The sequence below is a fragment of the Schistocerca nitens genome, unplaced genomic scaffold, assembly GCF_023898315.1.
Source record: "Schistocerca nitens isolate TAMUIC-IGC-003100 unplaced genomic scaffold, iqSchNite1.1 HiC_scaffold_195, whole genome shotgun sequence".
Lineage (NCBI taxonomy): Eukaryota > Metazoa > Arthropoda > Insecta > Orthoptera > Acrididae > Schistocerca > Schistocerca nitens.
Window position 1 is genome coordinate 16,101 of NW_026045736.1, and position 22,727 is coordinate 38,827.

A 22,727-nucleotide genomic window follows, 5' to 3' on the forward strand; every position below is an offset into this window, starting at 1 on the left:
ACGAGACGAGACGAGACGACTAAGGAATAAATTCGTGATTACAAAAAATTGGAACTCTACACTCCTACACAAAAATAGGCGGTGACGTGTTTCAGAAATCACCTGCCGATTCGTACTGTTTTGTCGTTTTCAAAGTCTTCTTGGCAAACTTGGTTAGCACATTCTCCCTCAAACTGAGTTAATTACTGCATTTTCGTACCATTACAGTAGTGTAAAAGGCTTAAGGAAGCATCTTTGTCACAACAGAAAGGTAGTTTGAAAATTGGGCTGGCAGGGGTAGCGACATAATAACAAAAAAAAAATGGAAGGCAGCCAACAGCACCCGGGTTTCCCAGGCGGTCACCCATCCAAGTACTAACCGGGCCCGATGATGCTTAACTTCGGTGATCGGACGAGAACCGGTGTATTCATCATGGTATGGCCGTTGGCGCTCATCTAATGTAGGAGCACGGCAGAATCCGCGTTCGGCTTTTCTCCCAACACACAAAATGTTAGTTTTCGACCGCATTTGACGAAAGCACTTCCTTCCGCAACAGCCAGTTCCTCGAGGACGGCGCGGGGGGCGCGCCCGGCGTCCCAGCAGAGCGACGGCCGAATTAGCGGGCGCACCGCCGCGTGTGTGAGACGCACTGCTGCTCGTTGCACCTCCTGTCATTCGCTGCGCGCGTGCAGCCTTCGACACTAGCGGAGGACGCATCTTGTCCCTGGTGTCCAGCGGAGGGCCTGTGCGTGGTGTGGCAGTGTCGTGCTGGAGGGCGCCACTGGTAGCATGTGGGCTTCCTCGCCTCGCCTCGCCTCGCGTCGCCTCGCCTCGCCTCACACCAGGTGTGTGCGTAGTTTGCAGTGCATTCGCACCATTCCCATCCCTGTCCCCGTCCCCGTCCCGACTTGTCCCGACTTTGCTCGACTGCCGCTCGCTGCCGCTCGGGTCGTGGTCCATATGACAGCGCAAGCACGACAAACGTCTGCGGGACGAGACGAGACGAGACGACTAAGGAATAAATTCGTGATTACAAAAAATTGGAACTCTACACTCCTACACAAAAATAGGCGGTGACGTGTTTCAGAAATCACCTGCCGATTCGTACTGTTTTGTCGTTTTCAAAGTCTTCTTGGCAAACTTGGTTAGCACATTCTCCCTCAAACTGAGTTAATTACTGCATTTTCGTACCATTACAGTAGTGTAAAAGGCTTAAGGAAGCATCTTTGTCACAACAGAAAGGTAGTTTGAAAATTGGGCTGGCAGGGGTAGCGACATAATAACAAAAAAAAATGGAAGGCAGCCAACAGCACCCGGGTTTCCCAGGCGGTCACCCATCCAAGTACTAACCGGGCCCGATGATGCTTAACTTCGGTGATCGGACGAGAACCGGTGTATTCATCATGGTATGGCCGTTGGCGCTCATCTAATGTAGGAGCACGGCAGAATCCGCGTTCGGCTTTTCTCCCAACACACAAAATGTTAGTTTTCGACCGCATTTGACGAAAGCACTTCCTTCCGCAACAGCCAGTTCCTCGAGGACGGCGCGGGGGGCGCGCCCGGCGTCCCAGCAGAGCGACGGCCGAATTAGCGGGCGCACCGCCGCGTGTGTGACACGCACTGCTGCTCGTTGCACCTCCTGTCATTCGCTGCGCGCGTGCAGCCTTCGACACTAGCGGAGGACGCATCTTGTCCCTGGTGTCCAGCGGAGGGCCTGTGCGTGGTGTGGCAGTGTCGTGCTGGAGGGCGCCACTGGTAGCATGTGGGCTTCCTCGCCTCGCCTCGCCTCGCGTCGCCTCGCCTCGCCTCACACCAGGTGTGTGCGTAGTTTGCAGTGCATTCGCACCATTCCCATCCCTGTCCCCGTCCCCGTCCCGACTTGTCCCGACTTTGCTCGACTGCCGCTCGCTGCCGCTCGGGTCGTGGTCCATATGACAGCGCAAGCACGACAAACGTCTGCGGGACGAGACGAGACGAGACGACTAAGGAATAAATTCGTGATTACAAAAAATTGGAACTCTACACTCCTACACAAAAATAGGCGGTGACGTGTTTCAGAAATCACCTGCCGATTCGTACTGTTTTGTCGTTTTCAAAGTCTTCTTGGCAAACTTGGTTAGCACATTCTCCCTCAAACTGAGTTAATTACTGCATTTTCGTACCATTACAGTAGTGTAAAAGGCTTAAGGAAGCATCTTTGTCACAACAGAAAGGTAGTTTGAAAATTGGGCTGGCAGGGGTAGCGACATAATAACAAAAAAAAATGGAAGGCAGCCAACAGCACCCGGGTTTCCCAGGCGGTCACCCATCCAAGTACTAACCGGGCCCGATGATGCTTAACTTCGGTGATCGGACGAGAACCGGTGTATTCATCATGGTATGGCCGTTGGCGCTCATCTAATGTAGGAGCACGGCAGAATCCGCGTTCGGCTTTTCTCCCAACACACAAAATGTTAGTTTTCGACCGCATTTGACGAAAGCACTTCCTTCCGCAACAGCCAGTTCCTCGAGGACGGCGCGGGGGGCGCGCCCGGCGTCCCAGCAGAGCGACGGCCGAATTAGCGGGCGCACCGCCGCGTGTGTGACACGCACTGCTGCTCGTTGCACCTCCTGTCATTCGCTGCGCGCGTGCAGCCTTCGACACTAGCGGAGGACGCATCTTGTCCCTGGTGTCCAGCGGAGGGCCTGTGCGTGGTGTGGCAGTGTCGTGCTGGAGGGCGCCACTGGTAGCATGTGGGCTTCCTCGCCTCGCCTCGCCTCGCGTCGCCTCGCCTCGCCTCACACCAGGTGTGTGCGTAGTTTGCAGTGCATTCGCACCATTCCCATCCCTGTCCCCGTCCCCGTCCCGACTTGTCCCGACTTTGCTCGACTGCCGCTCGCTGCCGCTCGGGTCGTGGTCCATATGACAGCGCAAGCACGACAAACGTCTGCGGGACGAGACGAGACGAGACGACTAAGGAATAAATTCGTGATTACAAAAAATTGGAACTCTACACTCCTACACAAAAATAGGCGGTGACGTGTTTCAGAAATCACCTGCCGATTCGTACTGTTTTGTCGTTTTCAAAGTCTTCTTGGCAAACTTGGTTAGCACATTCTCCCTCAAACTGAGTTAATTACTGCATTTTCGTACCATTACAGTAGTGTAAAAGGCTTAAGGAAGCATCTTTGTCACAACAGAAAGGTAGTTTGAAAATTGGGCTGGCAGGGGTAGCGACATAATAACAAAAAAAAATGGAAGGCAGCCAACAGCACCCGGGTTTCCCAGGCGGTCACCCATCCAAGTACTAACCGGGCCCGATGATGCTTAACTTCGGTGATCGGACGAGAACCGGTGTATTCATCATGGTATGGCCGTTGGCGCTCATCTAATGTAGGAGCACGGCAGAATCCGCGTTCGGCTTTTCTCCCAACACACAAAATGTTAGTTTTCGACCGCATTTGACGAAAGCACTTCCTTCCGCAACAGCCAGTTCCTCGAGGACGGCGCGGGGGGCGCGCCCGGCGTCCCAGCAGAGCGACGGCCGAATTAGCGGGCGCACCGCCGCGTGTGTGAGACGCACTGCTGCTCGTTGCACCTCCTGTCATTCGCTGCGCGCGTGCAGCCTTCGACACTAGCGGAGGACGCATCTTGTCCCTGGTGTCCAGCGGAGGGCCTGTGCGTGGTGTGGCAGTGTCGTGCTGGAGGGCGCCACTGGTAGCATGTGGGCTTCCTCGCCTCGCCTCGCCTCGCGTCGCCTCGCCTCGCCTCACACCAGGTGTGTGCGTAGTTTGCAGTGCATTCGCACCATTCCCATCCCTGTCCCCGTCCCCGTCCCGACTTGTCCCGACTTTGCTCGACTGCCGCTCGCTGCCGCTCGGGTCGTGGTCCATATGACAGCGCAAGCACGACAAACGTCTGCGGGACGAGACGAGACGAGACGACTAAGGAATAAATTCGTGATTACAAAAAATTGGAACTCTACACTCCTACACAAAAATAGGCGGTGACGTGTTTCAGAAATCACCTGCCGATTCGTACTGTTTTGTCGTTTTCAAAGTCTTCTTGGCAAACTTGGTTAGCACATTCTCCCTCAAACTGAGTTAATTACTGCATTTTCGTACCATTACAGTAGTGTAAAAGGCTTAAGGAAGCATCTTTGTCACAACAGAAAGGTAGTTTGAAAATTGGGCTGGCAGGGGTAGCGACATAATAACAAAAAAAAATGGAAGGCAGCCAACAGCACCCGGGTTTCCCAGGCGGTCACCCATCCAAGTACTAACCGGGCCCGATGATGCTTAACTTCGGTGATCGGACGAGAACCGGTGTATTCATCATGGTATGGCCGTTGGCGCTCATCTAATGTAGGAGCACGGCAGAATCCGCGTTCGGCTTTTCTCCCAACACACAAAATGTTAGTTTTCGACCGCATTTGACGAAAGCACTTCCTTCCGCAACAGCCAGTTCCTCGAGGACGGCGCGGGGGGCGCGCCCGGCGTCCCAGCAGAGCGACGGCCGAATTAGCGGGCGCACCGCCGCGTGTGTGACACGCACTGCTGCTCGTTGCACCTCCTGTCATTCGCTGCGCGCGTGCAGCCTTCGACACTAGCGGAGGACGCATCTTGTCCCTGGTGTCCAGCGGAGGGCCTGTGCGTGGTGTGGCAGTGTCGTGCTGGAGGGCGCCACTGGTAGCATGTGGGCTTCCTCGCCTCGCCTCGCCTCGCGTCGCCTCGCCTCGCCTCACACCAGGTGTGTGCGTAGTTTGCAGTGCATTCGCACCATTCCCATCCCTGTCCCCGTCCCCGTCCCGACTTGTCCCGACTTTGCTCGACTGCCGCTCGCTGCCGCTCGGGTCGTGGTCCATATGACAGCGCAAGCACGACAAACGTCTGCGGGACGAGACGAGACGAGACGACTAAGGAATAAATTCGTGATTACAAAAAATTGGAACTCTACACTCCTACACAAAAATAGGCGGTGACGTGTTTCAGAAATCACCTGCCGATTCGTACTGTTTTGTCGTTTTCAAAGTCTTCTTGGCAAACTTGGTTAGCACATTCTCCCTCAAACTGAGTTAATTACTGCATTTTCGTACCATTACAGTAGTGTAAAAGGCTTAAGGAAGCATCTTTGTCACAACAGAAAGGTAGTTTGAAAATTGGGCTGGCAGGGGTAGCGACATAATAACAAAAAAAAATGGAAGGCAGCCAACAGCACCCGGGTTTCCCAGGCGGTCACCCATCCAAGTACTAACCGGGCCCGATGATGCTTAACTTCGGTGATCGGACGAGAACCGGTGTATTCATCATGGTATGGCCGTTGGCGCTCATCTAATGTAGGAGCACGGCAGAATCCGCGTTCGGCTTTTCTCCCAACACACAAAATGTTAGTTTTCGACCGCATTTGACGAAAGCACTTCCTTCCGCAACAGCCAGTTCCTCGAGGACGGCGCGGGGGGCGCGCCCGGCGTCCCAGCAGAGCGACGGCCGAATTAGCGGGCGCACCGCCGCGTGTGTGAGACGCACTGCTGCTCGTTGCACCTCCTGTCATTCGCTGCGCGCGTGCAGCCTTCGACACTAGCGGAGGACGCATCTTGTCCCTGGTGTCCAGCGGAGGGCCTGTGCGTGGTGTGGCAGTGTCGTGCTGGAGGGCGCCACTGGTAGCATGTGGGCTTCCTCGCCTCGCCTCGCCTCGCGTCGCCTCGCCTCGCCTCACACCAGGTGTGTGCGTAGTTTGCAGTGCATTCGCACCATTCCCATCCCTGTCCCCGTCCCCGTCCCGACTTGTCCCGACTTTGCTCGACTGCCGCTCGCTGCCGCTCGGGTCGTGGTCCATATGACAGCGCAAGCACGACAAACGTCTGCGGGACGAGACGAGACGAGACGACTAAGGAATAAATTCGTGATTACAAAAAATTGGAACTCTACACTCCTACACAAAAATAGGCGGTGACGTGTTTCAGAAATCACCTGCCGATTCGTACTGTTTTGTCGTTTTCAAAGTCTTCTTGGCAAACTTGGTTAGCACATTCTCCCTCAAACTGAGTTAATTACTGCATTTTCGTACCATTACAGTAGTGTAAAAGGCTTAAGGAAGCATCTTTGTCACAACAGAAAGGTAGTTTGAAAATTGGGCTGGCAGGGGTAGCGACATAATAACAAAAAAAAATGGAAGGCAGCCAACAGCACCCGGGTTTCCCAGGCGGTCACCCATCCAAGTACTAACCGGGCCCGATGATGCTTAACTTCGGTGATCGGACGAGAACCGGTGTATTCATCATGGTATGGCCGTTGGCGCTCATCTAATGTAGGAGCACGGCAGAATCCGCGTTCGGCTTTTCTCCCAACACACAAAATGTTAGTTTTCGACCGCATTTGACGAAAGCACTTCCTTCCGCAACAGCCAGTTCCTCGAGGACGGCGCGGGGGGCGCGCCCGGCGTCCCAGCAGAGCGACGGCCGAATTAGCGGGCGCACCGCCGCGTGTGTGACACGCACTGCTGCTCGTTGCACCTCCTGTCATTCGCTGCGCGCGTGCAGCCTTCGACACTAGCGGAGGACGCATCTTGTCCCTGGTGTCCAGCGGAGGGCCTGTGCGTGGTGTGGCAGTGTCGTGCTGGAGGGCGCCACTGGTAGCATGTGGGCTTCCTCGCCTCGCCTCGCGTCGCCTCGCCTCGCCTCACACCAGGTGTGTGCGTAGTTTGCAGTGCATTCGCACCATTCCCATCCCTGTCCCCGTCCCCGTCCCGACTTGTCCCGACTTTGCTCGACTGCCGCTCGCTGCCGCTCGGGTCGTGGTCCATATGACAGCGCAAGCACGACAAACGTCTGCGGGACGAGACGAGACGAGACGACTAAGGAATAAATTCGTGATTACAAAAAATTGGAACTCTACACTCCTACACAAAAATAGGCGGTGACGTGTTTCAGAAATCACCTGCCGATTCGTACTGTTTTGTCGTTTTCAAAGTCTTCTTGGCAAACTTGGTTAGCACATTCTCCCTCAAACTGAGTTAATTACTGCATTTTCGTACCATTACAGTAGTGTAAAAGGCTTAAGGAAGCATCTTTGTCACAACAGAAAGGTAGTTTGAAAATTGGGCTGGCAGGGGTAGCGACATAATAACAAAAAAAAAATGGAAGGCAGCCAACAGCACCCGGGTTTCCCAGGCGGTCACCCATCCAAGTACTAACCGGGCCCGATGATGCTTAACTTCGGTGATCGGACGAGAACCGGTGTATTCATCATGGTATGGCCGTTGGCGCTCATCTAATGTAGGAGCACGGCAGAATCCGCGTTCGGCTTTTCTCCCAACACACAAAATGTTAGTTTTCGACCGCATTTGACGAAAGCACTTCCTTCCGCAACAGCCAGTTCCTCGAGGACGGCGCGGGGGGCGCGCCCGGCGTCCCAGCAGAGCGACGGCCGAATTAGCGGGCGCACCGCCGCGTGTGTGAGACGCACTGCTGCTCGTTGCACCTCCTGTCATTCGCTGCGCGCGTGCAGCCTTCGACACTAGCGGAGGACGCATCTTGTCCCTGGTGTCCAGCGGAGGGCCTGTGCGTGGTGTGGCAGTGTCGTGCTGGAGGGCGCCACTGGTAGCATGTGGGCTTCCTCGCCTCGCCTCGCCTCGCGTCGCCTCGCCTCGCCTCACACCAGGTGTGTGCGTAGTTTGCAGTGCATTCGCACCATTCCCATCCCTGTCCCCGTCCCCGTCCCGACTTGTCCCGACTTTGCTCGACTGCCGCTCGCTGCCGCTCGGGTCGTGGTCCATATGACAGCGCAAGCACGACAAACGTCTGCGGGACGAGACGAGACGAGACGACTAAGGAATAAATTCGTGATTACAAAAAATTGGAACTCTACACTCCTACACAAAAATAGGCGGTGACGTGTTTCAGAAATCACCTGCCGATTCGTACTGTTTTGTCGTTTTCAAAGTCTTCTTGGCAAACTTGGTTAGCACATTCTCCCTCAAACTGAGTTAATTACTGCATTTTCGTACCATTACAGTAGTGTAAAAGGCTTAAGGAAGCATCTTTGTCACAACAGAAAGGTAGTTTGAAAATTGGGCTGGCAGGGGTAGCGACATAATAACAAAAAAAAATGGAAGGCAGCCAACAGCACCCGGGTTTCCCAGGCGGTCACCCATCCAAGTACTAACCGGGCCCGATGATGCTTAACTTCGGTGATCGGACGAGAACCGGTGTATTCATCATGGTATGGCCGTTGGCGCTCATCTAATGTAGGAGCACGGCAGAATCCGCGTTCGGCTTTTCTCCCAACACACAAAATGTTAGTTTTCGACCGCATTTGACGAAAGCACTTCCTTCCGCAACAGCCAGTTCCTCGAGGACGGCGCGGGGGGCGCGCCCGGCGTCCCAGCAGAGCGACGGCCGAATTAGCGGGCGCACCGCCGCGTGTGTGACACGCACTGCTGCTCGTTGCACCTCCTGTCATTCGCTGCGCGCGTGCAGCCTTCGACACTAGCGGAGGACGCATCTTGTCCCTGGTGTCCAGCGGAGGGCCTGTGCGTGGTGTGGCAGTGTCGTGCTGGAGGGCGCCACTGGTAGCATGTGGGCTTCCTCGCCTCGCCTCGCCTCGCGTCGCCTCGCCTCGCCTCACACCAGGTGTGTGCGTAGTTTGCAGTGCATTCGCACCATTCCCATCCCTGTCCCCGTCCCCGTCCCGACTTGTCCCGACTTTGCTCGACTGCCGCTCGCTGCCGCTCGGGTCGTGGTCCATATGACAGCGCAAGCACGACAAACGTCTGCGGGACGAGACGAGACGAGACGACTAAGGAATAAATTCGTGATTACAAAAAATTGGAACTCTACACTCCTACACAAAAATAGGCGGTGACGTGTTTCAGAAATCACCTGCCGATTCGTACTGTTTTGTCGTTTTCAAAGTCTTCTTGGCAAACTTGGTTAGCACATTCTCCCTCAAACTGAGTTAATTACTGCATTTTCGTACCATTACAGTAGTGTAAAAGGCTTAAGGAAGCATCTTTGTCACAACAGAAAGGTAGTTTGAAAATTGGGCTGGCAGGGGTAGCGACATAATAACAAAAAAAAAATGGAAGGCAGCCAACAGCACCCGGGTTTCCCAGGCGGTCACCCATCCAAGTACTAACCGGGCCCGATGATGCTTAACTTCGGTGATCGGACGAGAACCGGTGTATTCATCATGGTATGGCCGTTGGCGCTCATCTAATGTAGGAGCACGGCAGAATCCGCGTTCGGCTTTTCTCCCAACACACAAAATGTTAGTTTTCGACCGCATTTGACGAAAGCACTTCCTTCCGCAACAGCCAGTTCCTCGAGGACGGCGCGGGGGGCGCGCCCGGCGTCCCAGCAGAGCGACGGCCGAATTAGCGGGCGCACCGCCGCGTGTGTGAGACGCACTGCTGCTCGTTGCACCTCCTGTCATTCGCTGCGCGCGTGCAGCCTTCGACACTAGCGGAGGACGCATCTTGTCCCTGGTGTCCAGCGGAGGGCCTGTGCGTGGTGTGGCAGTGTCGTGCTGGAGGGCGCCACTGGTAGCATGTGGGCTTCCTCGCCTCGCCTCGCCTCGCGTCGCCTCGCCTCGCCTCACACCAGGTGTGTGCGTAGTTTGCAGTGCATTCGCACCATTCCCATCCCTGTCCCCGTCCCCGTCCCGACTTGTCCCGACTTTGCTCGACTGCCGCTCGCTGCCGCTCGGGTCGTGGTCCATATGACAGCGCAAGCACGACAAACGTCTGCGGGACGAGACGAGACGAGACGACTAAGGAATAAATTCGTGATTACAAAAAATTGGAACTCTACACTCCTACACAAAAATAGGCGGTGACGTGTTTCAGAAATCACCTGCCGATTCGTACTGTTTTGTCGTTTTCAAAGTCTTCTTGGCAAACTTGGTTAGCACATTCTCCCTCAAACTGAGTTAATTACTGCATTTTCGTACCATTACAGTAGTGTAAAAGGCTTAAGGAAGCATCTTTGTCACAACAGAAAGGTAGTTTGAAAATTGGGCTGGCAGGGGTAGCGACATAATAACAAAAAAAAAATGGAAGGCAGCCAACAGCACCCGGGTTTCCCAGGCGGTCACCCATCCAAGTACTAACCGGGCCCGATGATGCTTAACTTCGGTGATCGGACGAGAACCGGTGTATTCATCATGGTATGGCCGTTGGCGCTCATCTAATGTAGGAGCACGGCAGAATCCGCGTTCGGCTTTTCTCCCAACACACAAAATGTTAGTTTTCGACCGCATTTGACGAAAGCACTTCCTTCCGCAACAGCCAGTTCCTCGAGGACGGCGCGGGGGGCGCGCCCGGCGTCCCAGCAGAGCGACGGCCGAATTAGCGGGCGCACCGCCGCGTGTGTGAGACGCACTGCTGCTCGTTGCACCTCCTGTCATTCGCTGCGCGCGTGCAGCCTTCGACACTAGCGGAGGACGCATCTTGTCCCTGGTGTCCAGCGGAGGGCCTGTGCGTGGTGTGGCAGTGTCGTGCTGGAGGGCGCCACTGGTAGCATGTGGGCTTCCTCGCCTCGCCTCGCGTCGCCTCGCCTCGCCTCACACCAGGTGTGTGCGTAGTTTGCAGTGCATTCGCACCATTCCCATCCCTGTCCCCGTCCCCGTCCCGACTTGTCCCGACTTTGCTCGACTGCCGCTCGCTGCCGCTCGGGTCGTGGTCCATATGACAGCGCAAGCACGACAAACGTCTGCGGGACGAGACGAGACGAGACGACTAAGGAATAAATTCGTGATTACAAAAAATTGGAACTCTACACTCCTACACAAAAATAGGCGGTGACGTGTTTCAGAAATCACCTGCCGATTCGTACTGTTTTGTCGTTTTCAAAGTCTTCTTGGCAAACTTGGTTAGCACATTCTCCCTCAAACTGAGTTAATTACTGCATTTTCGTACCATTACAGTAGTGTAAAAGGCTTAAGGAAGCATCTTTGTCACAACAGAAAGGTAGTTTGAAAATTGGGCTGGCAGGGGTAGCGACATAATAACAAAAAAAAAATGGAAGGCAGCCAACAGCACCCGGGTTTCCCAGGCGGTCACCCATCCAAGTACTAACCGGGCCCGATGATGCTTAACTTCGGTGATCGGACGAGAACCGGTGTATTCATCATGGTATGGCCGTTGGCGCTCATCTAATGTAGGAGCACGGCAGAATCCGCGTTCGGCTTTTCTCCCAACACACAAAATGTTAGTTTTCGACCGCATTTGACGAAAGCACTTCCTTCCGCAACAGCCAGTTCCTCGAGGACGGCGCGGGGGGCGCGCCCGGCGTCCCAGCAGAGCGACGGCCGAATTAGCGGGCGCACCGCCGCGTGTGTGAGACGCACTGCTGCTCGTTGCACCTCCTGTCATTCGCTGCGCGCGTGCAGCCTTCGACACTAGCGGAGGACGCATCTTGTCCCTGGTGTCCAGCGGAGGGCCTGTGCGTGGTGTGGCAGTGTCGTGCTGGAGGGCGCCACTGGTAGCATGTGGGCTTCCTCGCCTCGCCTCGCCTCGCGTCGCCTCGCCTCGCCTCACACCAGGTGTGTGCGTAGTTTGCAGTGCATTCGCACCATTCCCATCCCTGTCCCCGTCCCCGTCCCGACTTGTCCCGACTTTGCTCGACTGCCGCTCGCTGCCGCTCGGGTCGTGGTCCATATGACAGCGCAAGCACGACAAACGTCTGCGGGACGAGACGAGACGAGACGACTAAGGAATAAATTCGTGATTACAAAAAATTGGAACTCTACACTCCTACACAAAAATAGGCGGTGACGTGTTTCAGAAATCACCTGCCGATTCGTACTGTTTTGTCGTTTTCAAAGTCTTCTTGGCAAACTTGGTTAGCACATTCTCCCTCAAACTGAGTTAATTACTGCATTTTCGTACCATTACAGTAGTGTAAAAGGCTTAAGGAAGCATCTTTGTCACAACAGAAAGGTAGTTTGAAAATTGGGCTGGCAGGGGTAGCGACATAATAACAAAAAAAAATGGAAGGCAGCCAACAGCACCCGGGTTTCCCAGGCGGTCACCCATCCAAGTACTAACCGGGCCCGATGATGCTTAACTTCGGTGATCGGACGAGAACCGGTGTATTCATCATGGTATGGCCGTTGGCGCTCATCTAATGTAGGAGCACGGCAGAATCCGCGTTCGGCTTTTCTCCCAACACACAAAATGTTAGTTTTCGACCGCATTTGACGAAAGCACTTCCTTCCGCAACAGCCAGTTCCTCGAGGACGGCGCGGGGGGCGCGCCCGGCGTCCCAGCAGAGCGACGGCCGAATTAGCGGGCGCACCGCCGCGTGTGTGACACGCACTGCTGCTCGTTGCACCTCCTGTCATTCGCTGCGCGCGTGCAGCCTTCGACACTAGCGGAGGACGCATCTTGTCCCTGGTGTCCAGCGGAGGGCCTGTGCGTGGTGTGGCAGTGTCGTGCTGGAGGGCGCCACTGGTAGCATGTGGGCTTCCTCGCCTCGCCTCGCCTCGCGTCGCCTCGCCTCGCCTCACACCAGGTGTGTGCGTAGTTTGCAGTGCATTCGCACCATTCCCATCCCTGTCCCCGTCCCCGTCCCGACTTGTCCCGACTTTGCTCGACTGCCGCTCGCTGCCGCTCGGGTCGTGGTCCATATGACAGCGCAAGCACGACAAACGTCTGCGGGACGAGACGAGACGAGACGACTAAGGAATAAATTCGTGATTACAAAAAATTGGAACTCTACACTCCTACACAAAAATAGGCGGTGACGTGTTTCAGAAATCACCTGCCGATTCGTACTGTTTTGTCGTTTTCAAAGTCTTCTTGGCAAACTTGGTTAGCACATTCTCCCTCAAACTGAGTTAATTACTGCATTTTCGTACCATTACAGTAGTGTAAAAGGCTTAAGGAAGCATCTTTGTCACAACAGAAAGGTAGTTTGAAAATTGGGCTGGCAGGGGTAGCGACATAATAACAAAAAAAAAATGGAAGGCAGCCAACAGCACCCGGGTTTCCCAGGCGGTCACCCATCCAAGTACTAACCGGGCCCGATGATGCTTAACTTCGGTGATCGGACGAGAACCGGTGTATTCATCATGGTATGGCCGTTGGCGCTCATCTAATGTAGGAGCACGGCAGAATCCGCGTTCGGCTTTTCTCCCAACACACAAAATGTTAGTTTTCGACCGCATTTGACGAAAGCACTTCCTTCCGCAACAGCCAGTTCCTCGAGGACGGCGCGGGGGGCGCGCCCGGCGTCCCAGCAGAGCGACGGCCGAATTAGCGGGCGCACCGCCGCGTGTGTGAGACGCACTGCTGCTCGTTGCACCTCCTGTCATTCGCTGCGCGCGTGCAGCCTTCGACACTAGCGGAGGACGCATCTTGTCCCTGGTGTCCAGCGGAGGGCCTGTGCGTGGTGTGGCAGTGTCGTGCTGGAGGGCGCCACTGGTAGCATGTGGGCTTCCTCGCCTCGCCTCGCCTCGCGTCGCCTCGCCTCGCCTCACACCAGGTGTGTGCGTAGTTTGCAGTGCATTCGCACCATTCCCATCCCTGTCCCCGTCCCCGTCCCGACTTGTCCCGACTTTGCTCGACTGCCGCTCGCTGCCGCTCGGGTCGTGGTCCATATGACAGCGCAAGCACGACAAACGTCTGCGGGACGAGACGAGACGAGACGACTAAGGAATAAATTCGTGATTACAAAAAATTGGAACTCTACACTCCTACACAAAAATAGGCGGTGACGTGTTTCAGAAATCACCTGCCGATTCGTACTGTTTTGTCGTTTTCAAAGTCTTCTTGGCAAACTTGGTTAGCACATTCTCCCTCAAACTGAGTTAATTACTGCATTTTCGTACCATTACAGTAGTGTAAAAGGCTTAAGGAAGCATCTTTGTCACAACAGAAAGGTAGTTTGAAAATTGGGCTGGCAGGGGTAGCGACATAATAACAAAAAAAAATGGAAGGCAGCCAACAGCACCCGGGTTTCCCAGGCGGTCACCCATCCAAGTACTAACCGGGCCCGATGATGCTTAACTTCGGTGATCGGACGAGAACCGGTGTATTCATCATGGTATGGCCGTTGGCGCTCATCTAATGTAGGAGCACGGCAGAATCCGCGTTCGGCTTTTCTCCCAACACACAAAATGTTAGTTTTCGACCGCATTTGACGAAAGCACTTCCTTCCGCAACAGCCAGTTCCTCGAGGACGGCGCGGGGGGCGCGCCCGGCGTCCCAGCAGAGCGACGGCCGAATTAGCGGGCGCACCGCCGCGTGTGTGACACGCACTGCTGCTCGTTGCACCTCCTGTCATTCGCTGCGCGCGTGCAGCCTTCGACACTAGCGGAGGACGCATCTTGTCCCTGGTGTCCAGCGGAGGGCCTGTGCGTGGTGTGGCAGTGTCGTGCTGGAGGGCGCCACTGGTAGCATGTGGGCTTCCTCGCCTCGCCTCGCCTCGCGTCGCCTCGCCTCGCCTCACACCAGGTGTGTGCGTAGTTTGCAGTGCATTCGCACCATTCCCATCCCTGTCCCCGTCCCCGTCCCGACTTGTCCCGACTTTGCTCGACTGCCGCTCGCTGCCGCTCGGGTCGTGGTCCATATGACAGCGCAAGCACGACAAACGTCTGCGGGACGAGACGAGACGAGACGACTAAGGAATAAATTCGTGATTACAAAAAATTGGAACTCTACACTCCTACACAAAAATAGGCGGTGACGTGTTTCAGAAATCACCTGCCGATTCGTACTGTTTTGTCGTTTTCAAAGTCTTCTTGGCAAACTTGGTTAGCACATTCTCCCTCAAACTGAGTTAATTACTGCATTTTCGTACCATTACAGTAGTGTAAAAGGCTTAAGGAAGCATCTTTGTCACAACAGAAAGGTAGTTTGAAAATTGGGCTGGCAGGGGTAGCGACATAATAACAAAAAAAAAATGGAAGGCAGCCAACAGCACCCGGGTTTCCCAGGCGGTCACCCATCCAAGTACTAACCGGGCCCGATGATGCTTAACTTCGGTGATCGGACGAGAACCGGTGTATTCATCATGGTATGGCCGTTGGCGCTCATCTAATGTAGGAGCACGGCAGAATCCGCGTTCGGCTTTTCTCCCAACACACAAAATGTTAGTTTTCGACCGCATTTGACGAAAGCACTTCCTTCCGCAACAGCCAGTTCCTCGAGGACGGCGCGGGGGGCGCGCCCGGCGTCCCAGCAGAGCGACGGCCGAATTAGCGGGCGCACCGCCGCGTGTGTGAGACGCACTGCTGCTCGTTGCACCTCCTGTCATTCGCTGCGCGCGTGCAGCCTTCGACACTAGCGGAGGACGCATCTTGTCCCTGGTGTCCAGCGGAGGGCCTGTGCGTGGTGTGGCAGTGTCGTGCTGGAGGGCGCCACTGGTAGCATGTGGGCTTCCTCGCCTCGCCTCGCCTCGCGTCGCCTCGCCTCGCCTCACACCAGGTGTGTGCGTAGTTTGCAGTGCATTCGCACCATTCCCATCCCTGTCCCCGTCCCCGTCCCGACTTGTCCCGACTTTGCTCGACTGCCGCTCGCTGCCGCTCGGGTCGTGGTCCATATGACAGCGCAAGCACGACAAACGTCTGCGGGACGAGACGAGACGAGACGACTAAGGAATAAATTCGTGATTACAAAAAATTGGAACTCTACACTCCTACACAAAAATAGGCGGTGACGTGTTTCAGAAATCACCTGCCGATTCGTACTGTTTTGTCGTTTTCAAAGTCTTCTTGGCAAACTTGGTTAGCACATTCTCCCTCAAACTGAGTTAATTACTGCATTTTCGTACCATTACAGTAGTGTAAAAGGCTTAAGGAAGCATCTTTGTCACAACAGAAAGGTAGTTTGAAAATTGGGCTGGCAGGGGTAGCGACATAATAACAAAAAAAAATGGAAGGCAGCCAACAGCACCCGGGTTTCCCAGGCGGTCACCCATCCAAGTACTAACCGGGCCCGATGATGCTTAACTTCGGTGATCGGACGAGAACCGGTGTATTCATCATGGTATGGCCGTTGGCGCTCATCTAATGTAGGAGCACGGCAGAATCCGCGTTCGGCTTTTCTCCCAACACACAAAATGTTAGTTTTCGACCGCATTTGACGAAAGCACTTCCTTCCGCAACAGCCAGTTCCTCGAGGACGGCGCGGGGGGCGCGCCCGGCGTCCCAGCAGAGCGACGGCCGAATTAGCGGGCGCACCGCCGCGTGTGTGACACGCACTGCTGCTCGTTGCACCTCCTGTCATTCGCTGCGCGCGTGCAGCCTTCGACACTAGCGGAGGACGCATCTTGTCCCTGGTGTCCAGCGGAGGGCCTGTGCGTGGTGTGGCAGTGTCGTGCTGGAGGGCGCCACTGGTAGCATGTGGGCTTCCTCGCCTCGCCTCGCCTCGCGTCGCCTCGCCTCGCCTCACACCAGGTGTGTGCGTAGTTTGCAGTGCATTCGCACCATTCCCATCCCTGTCCCCGTCCCCGTCCCGACTTGTCCCGACTTTGCTCGACTGCCGCTCGCTGCCGCTCGGGTCGTGGTCCATATGACAGCGCAAGCACGACAAACGTCTGCGGGACGAGACGAGACGAGACGACTAAGGAATAAATTCGTGATTACAAAAAATTGGAACTCTACACTCCTACACAAAAATAGGCGGTGACGTGTTTCAGAAATCACCTGCCGATTCGTACTGTTTTGTCGTTTTCAAAGTCTTCTTGGCAAACTTGGTTAGCACATTCTCCCTCAAACTGAGTTAATTACTGCATTTTCGTACCATTACAGTAGTGTAAAAGGCTTAAGGAAGCATCTTTGTCACAACAGAAAGGTAGTTTGAAAATTGGGCTGGCAGGGGTAGCGACATAATAACAAAAAAAAATGGAAGGCAGCCAACAGCACCCGGGTTTCCCAGGCGGTCACCCATCCAAGTACTAACCGGGCCCGATGATGCTTAACTTCGGTGATCGGACGAGAACCGGTGTATTCATCATGGTATGGCCGTTGGCGCTCATCTAATGTAGGAGCACGGCAGAATCCGCGTTCGGCTTTTCTCCCAACACACAAAATGTTAGTTTTCGACCGCATTTGACGAAAGCACTTCCTTCCGCAACAGCCAGTTCCTCGAGGACGGCGCGGGGGGCGCGCCCGGCGTCCCAGCAGAGCGACGGCCGAATTAGCGGGCGCACCGCCGCGTGTGTGACACGCACTGCTGCTCGTTGCACCTCCTGTCATTCGCTGCGCGCGTGCAGCCTTCGACACTAGCGGAGGACGCATCTTGTCCCTGGTGTCCAGCGGAGGGCCTGTGCGTGGTGTGGCAGTGTCGTGCTGGAGGGCGCCACTGGTAGCATGTGGGCTTCCTCGCCTCGCCTCGCCTCGCGTCGCCTCGCCTCGCCTCACACCAGGTGTGTGCGTAGTTTGCAGTGCATTCGCACCATTCCCATCCCTGTCCCCGTCCCCGTCCCGACTTGTCCCGACTTTGCTCGACTGCCGCTCGCTGCCGCTCGGGTCGTGGTCCATATGACAGCGCAAGCACGACAAACGTCTGCGGGACGAGACGAGACGAGACGACTAAGGAATAAATTCGTGATTACAAAAAATTGGAACTCTACACTCCTACACAAAAATAGGCGGTGACGTGTTTCAGAAATCACCTGCCGATTCGTACTGTTTTGTCGTTTTCAAAGTCTTCTTGGCAAACTTGGTTAGCACATTCTCCCTCAAACTGAGTTAATTACTGCATTTTCGTACCATTACAGTAGTGTAAAAGGCTTAAGGAAGCATCTTTGTCACAACAGAAAGGTAGTTTGAAAATTGGGCTGGCAGGGGTAGCGACATAATAACAAAAAAAAAATGGAAGGCAGCCAACAGCACCTTTTTTTTTTTTTTTTTTTTTTTTTTTTTTTTTTTTTTATTTTTTTTTTTGAACGGTGGTATGGAAAGAGGGCGGTATAAAAAAAAAAGGTCAGTGAAGGGGAGCCAACAGCACGTTTTTTTTTTTTTTTTTTTTTTTTTTTTTTTTTTTTTTTTTTTTTAATGTACGGGCCTCCCAACTCCCCTTATAGCCCGGCCTTTTCGCTCTCCACAATACGCCTTCTTCGGCGAGCTTCTCAGCTATAAATACATGCCGTTGGTAGTGCAGAATGAAGAACGAAGAGGGGCTGAAGATATGCTCCTTCTCGCCGGTCGCAGATGGTGTGCGCCAGATGGAACGGGAAGGGGTCCTCGTCTGGTGACGTAGGAGCGGCACTGTCATCGAAGGGGAGGGCAAGACTGAAACAACGTTGAAAACAATGAAATATTCGTAAAGAAAACCAAACGGAAAAGTTCTTCCATAAAGCGGCGGCAAGAATCATACCGACCAAATGTGGGAGAAAGAAAACGAAGATGAATGACTTCGCAACAAAAGAACCAGTCACAAACCTCTGTCAAGAAAGAGTAAGGCCTGGGAGGTCCCTCTAATAACGTATGGAAGGAAAAGTAACAGATCCGCTTCCCCGCGGTACTGGCGGTGAAGAAAAATGAAATAAAGGAGACGTATGCCCTAAATGAAACGGAAGTAGTAAAAGAAACGAACCGCCACACTTCCACAGGCGGTAACGAACAACATAAAAAACAAAAGATGGTTTTCGAGAGTAGCACCAAGACACGAAAACCATGCAGAGAACAAACAACCAAAATGGCAGGGCATTGGCGTCACACACAACATTGGTACCGAAACGACAATTTCAGACAAAAAATTGTAACACAAAGATAAACAAAAACAAAACTTCCGACGTGACACTTATAAGGTAGTGTACACTGTCCGTAGATCGGAAAAACAAAAAACTGTCACAGTTCGTCATCAAGATGACGGTCAAGGTGATCCCAAACACAAAAAACTTGTCCAACAATTTCTCTTGCAGTGTTCGTTCCCATATATCACATAATCAGGAAAGGGTGTATAATTATATACACATAGATATAAGTCACTTTTAAGGAGGGGTCACGACCGAGTGAAATGCATGGGACAAAGCCACATGCAAAAAGTTAGAGAACGTCGCTGAATAGGTTCTACTGGCGCGTTCTTCATTGTGGAAAGTCCATAAACGGGTGAGAAAGTCACAGTATCGGTAATTTTAAGACTAAAGATGGCATGAATTGTGTGTCCATATATCCAGATGGTGGCATTCCGCTTTGTGGACGGGTAAGGCTTCCACTGTGGCACTATCGCGTCCGTCACAGTAACCTGCCTGACTGTCACTCTATTTATGAGTCGAATCATGTCCCTCGCACAGTACCATATGTCCCGGAACCTGGAGCACTCGAAGCGGTGCTCGATGTCGTCCGGGACTCCGCAGGCCTCGCACTGGCTGAACCGGATGAGGTTGATGGAGTGGAGCTTGCAGTTTGTGGCAACAGTGCGGTTGACCACCCTGTACCACGTGGCCCTCACGTCAGCTGGTATGACGCGGGAACTGATGTTCCGCCATACGGCGCTCCAATCGTGCTGCGGCAGACGTAGCTCCCACTTATTGGGCGGTGGTCGTCCTCGGATGACATCCGCAATATCTCCGACCGCATGGCCTCGCACGTCGTGGAGACTTACGTAGCTGTGCGTGATGTAGTAACGGCGCACGTGGGAGATGGAGAAGGGGATGCCGGTGACGTAGACCGGGGCGGTGACGGAACGCGGCCGGTGTTGATGAAAGAGAACTGCCGTAGGGCTGCCCAAACCTTTGCCAAGTAAAACATTGGTCCGTTTATAAAAGAGTGCCTCACATTTGGCGTTAAAATCGACAAGTCCGAGACCGCCTTCCGAAGGTTTCAGGGTACATGTGGCCATAGCGACCTTAAAAATATCGCCTTTCCACAAAAACCAATAAAATGCATGCCGTATGGACCGTGCGATTTGCTTCGGTACCGGCAAGATTTGCGCCAGGTACCACGCCCTTGCCAGAATGGTGGTATTAATGAGCGCAACTTTGTCTGACAGTGCCAAGTTGCGCGGCGCATGAATTTTAACCACGGCGCGCACTTTATTAAGAGTGGACCGCCAATTGAGAGCTTGCATCTGTTGTAAGTTGTCTGACAGTGTCACGCCGAGCACCTCAGACTGGCGTTTCACGCAGTACCAATGCCGGTATTCAGTACGCATGCGCTCCGTCAACGGGAGGAGAACCGTCTTACGCGGATTTACTACGGCGCCTGTCGCCCGTTCGTATTGCTGCAGGACGCCATAGAGGCGGTCGATGTCGTCTGCCCGTTCGATGAAGACGCCCAAGTCATCGGCATAAGCGCGACACACAAGCCGGTCGTCTCCCACGCGAATCCCTCGACAAGTGCGGCCAATGGTACGGAGGAGCGGGTCCAAGGCGATCGCGAACAGCGCCATAGATAGGGGGCAACCCTGTCGGACCGAGCGGCTGATATGGATCTTGTCGCTGGCGATACCGTTTACGATAACGCGCGACGTGGCACTGCGTAATATATTGCTTATCATGGCCGTGAATTTCGTCCCGAAACCCATGCGAGTCATCAATCTGCGAAGATAAAAGTGGCTTACACGATCGAACGCAGTTTGAAAATCGACTAATAAAATTCCCGCATTGCGAAGCCTGCTGCTTTTCGTGTGGCCTATGCAGTCCCTGTAGGCTAAAACGGCGTCAAAAATATTTCGATCTCGAACAGCGCACGACTGCGAGGCATCTAAAACTTTTCCCATAACTTGCTTTAGCCTATTAGCAACGCACCTGGCCATTATCTTATAATCCGAGTTGAGAAGGGTAATAGGGCGTACAGTTTCTAAACCCGGCGTCGCAGACGATTTTGGAATAAGGACGATACGTCCTTCTTCAAAGTCCACTGGGATTTCCACTCCATTTCGGATATCATTAGCGATTTCCGTTAAAAGTTCACTAAAAGAGTCAAAAAATGTCAGATAAAACTCCGCTGGGATGCCGTCTTTCCCGGGGGATTTCCTTGTTTGACTGCCTTTAACGGCATCCTCTAAGTCATCCGCGGTATAAACCGCATTAAGATTGAGTCTATCTCGTCGCGTTAAAATATGCGGCACGTGACTTAAAAGATCATTGATTGCGGCGGCATCGACAGCAGTGTCGGTAAAAAGTGATTGGAAATACTGATACAATTCCGCCTGAATCGCCTGGTGGTCCGTGGTTCTGATCCCGGCGGCGAGCGTCCACGTGTTGAGCCGTAGTTTTGCGCGGCGGCACCTCTCCCGACGGAGGTGGTACGCAGAGACTGTCTCGCCGACCACGACGCCCACAGGCTGGCTCCGCCTCACTGTCCCCTCACATTTCTGCCGCAAATCCCGCAGCAACTTTGCTTTAAATTCGCGCAGGGTGGGCAACAGTTCCGGCTGCGCAGTAACGCGCTGCGCGAGCTCGCGCAAACACTGGCGGTAGAAGTCGGCCGTGGCCCGGCGCCACCGTGCCGCATCACGACTAAAATCAATTAAAAATTTTCTGACCGCCGGTTTGGCCACCGCGGTCCACCAGTAAATAGCGGTGGAACCGACCGGTCGGCACCGCACAAGGTTGTGCCACATATGTAAAAAACTCGTTTTAAAAGAGTGATCATTTAAAATGCTGCAATTCAATTTCCACATATTTTTAACTGACGAACGTGGGCACAAACCTAAATTGAGCTGACAAATGTAACTACAATGGTCGGAAAAAATCACCGGCTGCACATCGGCAGCGACAACTGTATGTGCAAGCTGCGGCGAGACGTAAATCCTGTCTAAACGACTATGTCCGGTAGCGTAAAAATACGTAAAGGCTGTACGGTGGGGGTTGAGAACCCGCCACGTGTCTCGCAGCTGTAAACCAGTAACCAACGTCTTCAGTTCCTCACACCGGTTTGGCCGTGGTTCCTGATCGCGATCGTCAATTACACCATTAAAATCACCCCCGAGGATAAAATTATCTCTATTCTGATATAAAACCTGGCACAGTTCGGTAGCATAAAAATTATTCCGCGCAGGTTTGTTGCCAGAGTGCGCATAAACATTAACAAACGCGTAACCATTAATTTCACAAACTATGACCCGCCCATTTGGTAAGCATTCGATATTTTGCACTTCGATGTCCGATCGGACTAAAATAGCAGTGCCTGTGCTGTCATCCGCGATGATATTATCGTACGCAGTGAACTCGTGAAAATCGCGGATAAAAGATAATGCTTCAGTGGTCACCTCTTGTAAAAAAGCTACCTGACAACAGCTTTCAGTTAAAAAATTATACAGTGCTATCGCTTTGTGATGGCTACGCATTTTATTAACGTTGACCGTTAGAACCGTAAACTGATTACCAGCAACCATAAAAGAAGAAAACCAGGAAAACACAGATAAAACAATAAAAACACTCACAAGATAAAACGGTAAAATACAAATACAAAAACGACTCAGCATGGGTTGTCGTCGGCGTGCTTAAAAGACGGAATGCCACACTTGAAGTAGTTGTAAATTAATCATCGGGCGGCTCATCACCCCACGCCCCCAGTCGGGTAACAGGTGGTGACGCCCCCGCGACAGACATCGTGGGTAAGTCTCTACTACGTTGTGTTGCTACAGCGTCCTGTGTGACAGGGCGCACACTCGTAACCTGAGGCGGATCTGTCACGGCAGGTTGTGGAACCGATTCACTGGCAGGTAACGCGTCCGATTGATGGATAACAGTTTGCAGATGCCGGACCACTTCGGCCCTGTGCGCTTCCGAGCCCGCAGCCTGGCCGCCGCCAGCACCGCTGCCGTCCGCTCTCGCGCCTACAGCTGATCGGGTCACGTGAGCGGCCGCGCCGG

General features: G+C 53.7%; 18 non-coding genes across 18 annotated transcripts; all 18 read right to left on the reverse strand.

The window, feature by feature from the left end:
• Window positions 1–310: 310 nt before the first annotated feature.
• LOC126220370 (5S ribosomal RNA) lies at window positions 311–429 on the reverse strand. Its single transcript, XR_007542824.1, has one exon. It is a non-coding gene; the product is annotated as a 5S ribosomal RNA (ribosomal RNA).
• An 852-nt stretch (window positions 430–1,281) lies between these two features.
• Window positions 1,282–1,400, reverse strand: LOC126220371 (5S ribosomal RNA). Its single transcript, XR_007542825.1, has one exon. It is a non-coding gene; the product is annotated as a 5S ribosomal RNA (ribosomal RNA).
• An 852-nt stretch (window positions 1,401–2,252) lies between these two features.
• On the reverse strand, window positions 2,253–2,371 carry LOC126220372 (5S ribosomal RNA). Its single transcript, XR_007542826.1, has one exon. It is a non-coding gene; the product is annotated as a 5S ribosomal RNA (ribosomal RNA).
• Window positions 2,372–3,223: 852 nt separating this feature from the next.
• Window positions 3,224–3,342, reverse strand: LOC126220373 (5S ribosomal RNA). The gene has a single exon (XR_007542827.1). It is a non-coding gene; the product is annotated as a 5S ribosomal RNA (ribosomal RNA).
• Window positions 3,343–4,194: 852 nt separating this feature from the next.
• On the reverse strand, window positions 4,195–4,313 carry LOC126220374 (5S ribosomal RNA). Its single transcript, XR_007542828.1, has one exon. It is a non-coding gene; the product is annotated as a 5S ribosomal RNA (ribosomal RNA).
• Window positions 4,314–5,165: 852 nt separating this feature from the next.
• Window positions 5,166–5,284, reverse strand: LOC126220375 (5S ribosomal RNA). Its single transcript, XR_007542829.1, has one exon. It is a non-coding gene; the product is annotated as a 5S ribosomal RNA (ribosomal RNA).
• An 852-nt stretch (window positions 5,285–6,136) lies between these two features.
• On the reverse strand, window positions 6,137–6,255 carry LOC126220376 (5S ribosomal RNA). Its single transcript, XR_007542830.1, has one exon. It is a non-coding gene; the product is annotated as a 5S ribosomal RNA (ribosomal RNA).
• Window positions 6,256–7,103: 848 nt separating this feature from the next.
• LOC126220378 (5S ribosomal RNA) lies at window positions 7,104–7,222 on the reverse strand. The gene has a single exon (XR_007542831.1). It is a non-coding gene; the product is annotated as a 5S ribosomal RNA (ribosomal RNA).
• An 852-nt stretch (window positions 7,223–8,074) lies between these two features.
• LOC126220380 (5S ribosomal RNA) lies at window positions 8,075–8,193 on the reverse strand. The gene has a single exon (XR_007542833.1). It is a non-coding gene; the product is annotated as a 5S ribosomal RNA (ribosomal RNA).
• An 853-nt stretch (window positions 8,194–9,046) lies between these two features.
• On the reverse strand, window positions 9,047–9,165 carry LOC126220381 (5S ribosomal RNA). Its single transcript, XR_007542834.1, has one exon. It is a non-coding gene; the product is annotated as a 5S ribosomal RNA (ribosomal RNA).
• Window positions 9,166–10,018: 853 nt separating this feature from the next.
• Window positions 10,019–10,137, reverse strand: LOC126220382 (5S ribosomal RNA). The gene has a single exon (XR_007542835.1). It is a non-coding gene; the product is annotated as a 5S ribosomal RNA (ribosomal RNA).
• An 848-nt stretch (window positions 10,138–10,985) lies between these two features.
• LOC126220383 (5S ribosomal RNA) lies at window positions 10,986–11,104 on the reverse strand. Its single transcript, XR_007542836.1, has one exon. It is a non-coding gene; the product is annotated as a 5S ribosomal RNA (ribosomal RNA).
• Window positions 11,105–11,956: 852 nt separating this feature from the next.
• On the reverse strand, window positions 11,957–12,075 carry LOC126220384 (5S ribosomal RNA). The gene has a single exon (XR_007542837.1). It is a non-coding gene; the product is annotated as a 5S ribosomal RNA (ribosomal RNA).
• An 853-nt stretch (window positions 12,076–12,928) lies between these two features.
• LOC126220385 (5S ribosomal RNA) lies at window positions 12,929–13,047 on the reverse strand. The gene has a single exon (XR_007542838.1). It is a non-coding gene; the product is annotated as a 5S ribosomal RNA (ribosomal RNA).
• An 852-nt stretch (window positions 13,048–13,899) lies between these two features.
• LOC126220386 (5S ribosomal RNA) lies at window positions 13,900–14,018 on the reverse strand. The gene has a single exon (XR_007542839.1). It is a non-coding gene; the product is annotated as a 5S ribosomal RNA (ribosomal RNA).
• Window positions 14,019–14,871: 853 nt separating this feature from the next.
• On the reverse strand, window positions 14,872–14,990 carry LOC126220387 (5S ribosomal RNA). Its single transcript, XR_007542840.1, has one exon. It is a non-coding gene; the product is annotated as a 5S ribosomal RNA (ribosomal RNA).
• Window positions 14,991–15,842: 852 nt separating this feature from the next.
• Window positions 15,843–15,961, reverse strand: LOC126220389 (5S ribosomal RNA). Its single transcript, XR_007542841.1, has one exon. It is a non-coding gene; the product is annotated as a 5S ribosomal RNA (ribosomal RNA).
• An 852-nt stretch (window positions 15,962–16,813) lies between these two features.
• LOC126220390 (5S ribosomal RNA) lies at window positions 16,814–16,932 on the reverse strand. The gene has a single exon (XR_007542842.1). It is a non-coding gene; the product is annotated as a 5S ribosomal RNA (ribosomal RNA).
• Between the last annotated feature and the right edge of the window lie 5,795 nt (window positions 16,933–22,727).